General features: G+C 38.0%; 1 pseudogene; it reads right to left on the reverse strand.

Moving 5' to 3' along the window:
* Positions 1–859: 859 nt before the first annotated feature.
* LOC121486624 lies at positions 860–3,221 on the reverse strand (annotated as a pseudogene).
* Between the last annotated feature and the right edge of the window lie 253 nt (positions 3,222–3,474).

A 3,474-nucleotide genomic window follows, 5' to 3' on the forward strand; every position in this document is an offset into this window, starting at 1 on the left:
GAGTAAAAAAGAGCTGGTCAAAGGACGTCAAAAGATGTATGGTGTGATATGGTTATAAATACCATTCTTATATTTTTAAAATTTTTTTCTTTCAAGTTTTTTGTAAATTAGTTAAAATACAGTGCAATATTAGTTTCAGGCATAAGATTTAGCAATTCATCACTTACATACAACACCTAGTACATAACACAAGTGCCTCCTTAATGCCTATCACCATTTAACTCATCTTCTTGCTTACTTCACCTCCAGTTACCTTCAGTTTGTTCTCTATAGCTAAGAGTCTGTTTTCTGGTTTGCCTCTCTCTTTTTCCCCCTTCCCATGTGTTCAACTGTTTTGTTTCTTCATTTCCATATATAAGTGAAATCATATGGTATTTGTCTTTCTCTGACTTATTTCACTAAGTATAATATACTCTAGCTCCACCCACACTATTGCAAATAGCAAGATTTCATTCTTTTTTATGGCTGAGTTATATATATATATATATAACACATCTTTATATCCATTCATCAGCCAATGGATGTTTGGGATCTTTCCAAAAATGGCTATGGTTGATACTGCTGCTATAAACATCAGGGTGCATGTATCCCTTCAAATCAGTATTTATGCATCCTTTGAGTAAATACCTAGGAGTACAATTAAATATCATACTTAATAAAGAATTCTTATTCCCACTGGATGGTTCAGAGCCTGATGATCTTCTTGAATTTAGTGAACATATTATTTAAGATAAATTATTTCCCAAAATGTTGTTGAATATCTTAAGGAGATATTGACTAGGGTTATATGGTAGACTAGGCAGGAAAAAGTTATAACAGCCAGACTGTGATCAATTTCTTTCTTCTTTTTTTCTATTAATCACAAGGTGCCAATGGACCTTTGTTTTTCCCTTTTAACATCCTGTTCTGCAGCTTCCTTGGCCCTTTTTATCCAGATGCAAAGAGCCAGACATTAATATGGGTACAAAGACTGGCCAAGCCTTGAAGTTCTTCTCCTCCTCTGCAATGACTCTGGCTTCCTCCCTCTTATAGACAGTTGGCATGTGCATGCCTCTCTCAGCATTGTGGCCAGTTTGAGTTCTTCAGCAAAGGTGTCTCCTTTGCTGGGGCTGTCGGCTTTCTAGGGAAGTGGATGGGCTTGGAGTGGTACTCCTTCAGCCATTGCACATTGGCCTTCAGGGACTTTGTGGACTTTTTTCATCTTCTTGGATCCACTGAGAGCCCAGTGGTCCATACCACGTTCTTGTGGATGCCAGCCACCTGTCACTCTTCCTAGCTGAATCCCCTGCCAGCTCACACTTTGGTGTGATACCTAATAGTGGGACACCTCATGATCGGCCAGATAGGTCCTGGTTGGAAGAGTGCAGGGCAATGGGGTTTGTCTGGACTTTCCAGGCCTTGTATCTGCATATCTTCTTTGTGGGCTGGTTGAACCATGTGGCCATGCATAGCTGCTGGTTCTTGCGGAAGTGGGGCTTCAGGATCACACCATTATGGCTGGATGCTAAGGCTGCTGCCTATAGACTGGGGGCAGCAGAGAGGGGAGTGAGTCAGGGCCCAGCCTCCAGCTAGATGTGGTGGCCTGCCCACCCCCAAAGCCCAGGCCCAGCCTTCTCCATGTGATTGATTCCTTCTATAATTAATGGATGAGGGGACATTTTGGAGGAAAAGAAAAAAAAAAGCAGGTGACCTGGTATAGTTTCCTTGTAAATATGATAACTGAATATCTGGGGAAATAGATTAATGATACTAGTCATTATCCCTGCAGTACTCTTAATGCCCCTGGATTAGGATTGCTTAAGAAAAACAAATACAATTTATAGAGAATGTCACATAAATTATACTAAGTCTCTGAGAAATAGGACATATATATTTCATAAAATCTTGCTGTATGGGGTAACCTGTGAGGTTTTATAGAAACCTCTCCTAGTAGTCTATGTATAATGTGGAAAGGAAGGACCCATAGAGCCACATGGAATGATCTCTCCCTACCTTGTCTGGCCTCCTGATTACTCTATCTTTAAAATTATTAGTAAGGCTTTATACAGTGTAAATTCTCTTTTATGACTCTAGATTGGATTGTTTTGGATTCTAGAAACATTAATTTGCTGAAAAATAATATTTTAAGAAATTATTGATGTGAGGATTCTAAGCAACTATGGTGTATGGTTTTTAAAATTGTTTCATTGTTCTTTTTTTTTTTCCAAGAGTGCTGGTATTATATTCTTATGTTTCTCTTTGTCCCTAAGAGAAAATTGGAGTTAAGGTAATTCAGTGGTAGAAAAGTCAGAGAGAACAAGCTCTCAAGGAGATGATAGGGCTGCTAATTGAGAGAAGAAAACTCCAAATATTGCCAGAGCAAAACCTCTCTGGCTTGCACTGAGCAGAATAAGAAAAGTGAGTGGGTCAAATGTTTTTAAATATATTGTGGAACATTAATTTCACTGTGGAATCAATAGATCCAGTTGAAAATGTAAGAGGTTCCCATTGTCAAAGTTTATGAGGTAGGGACAAATTTGAAGCACTCCTTATTGGCATCATGCTATTATATAGTATCCACTATGTAACCCTTATAGAGTGAGCTTGGGTAGACAAATATATTGGCATAAATCAAGATGGAATCTAGGAGATTAAAATTTTATTCTGTAACAAACGTGTGTTCTTAAAGTAAACTTAACTGTCCTCTTATGTTTCATTTCGGAGGTCTCTGTGGCTAAAATGTATATGCTATTGTTCTGAGTGAATATGCATATTAGATCAATGAGAATAAAGTAAAACAGGAAAGTTTGAGTAAGATTATTCTGATACTCTACTCCGTTGACCTTCTTCCTTCACAGATATAACATTTCTGGCTGAAAACAGTATGACTTCTAAGCCCAGTGAGTTAAAAATAAAGAACAAAAAGTAGGAAAATTTTTGGCTTCTAGAGAGAGTAAGATTTCCCCTCCGTCCTTTGTTGGAAATACATGTCAGTTCAAGTGAATAGTAAATATTGGGCCACTGATAATATTGATATCTATCATTCTCTTCTCTCTCTTTGTAATATACCTGTAGCTTCCAGTTTTACAATATGACACGATCTCAGGCTGTCTTTTATTGTTTAGTAAGAAACCTCATCCCAGTGGAGATCTGAGGTATAGATGTGACTGGTTCTGCTGTGTATATCATTGCTTTCCTCCACCTTGATGTCTCACCTTGAGATTACTTTTCTTCTCTTCCATGTGTCAGTCTAGGGAGTCCAGATTCTGGGCACCCTGAGACCATTGAACCCATTTCTTCCAACTATACCAGTGGCTACTCAGCATTGCTGACAAATTTAAAGTATCGTGTCTCATTTTTTAAAATAGGAAGACTTTTGTACACTTTTTCTGCATATATCTTTTGCAAATCTGTGACTGAAGTAGGCAAATGGTCAGGGATTTTGGTTTTCAGTATTTTAGTTTCCATCCAAGTATTATTTCATCCTGACTAACA

Source organism: Vulpes lagopus, chromosome 1, assembly GCF_018345385.1.
Source record: "Vulpes lagopus strain Blue_001 chromosome 1, ASM1834538v1, whole genome shotgun sequence".
In the NCBI taxonomy this organism is placed as follows: Eukaryota; Metazoa; Chordata; class Mammalia; order Carnivora; family Canidae; genus Vulpes; species Vulpes lagopus.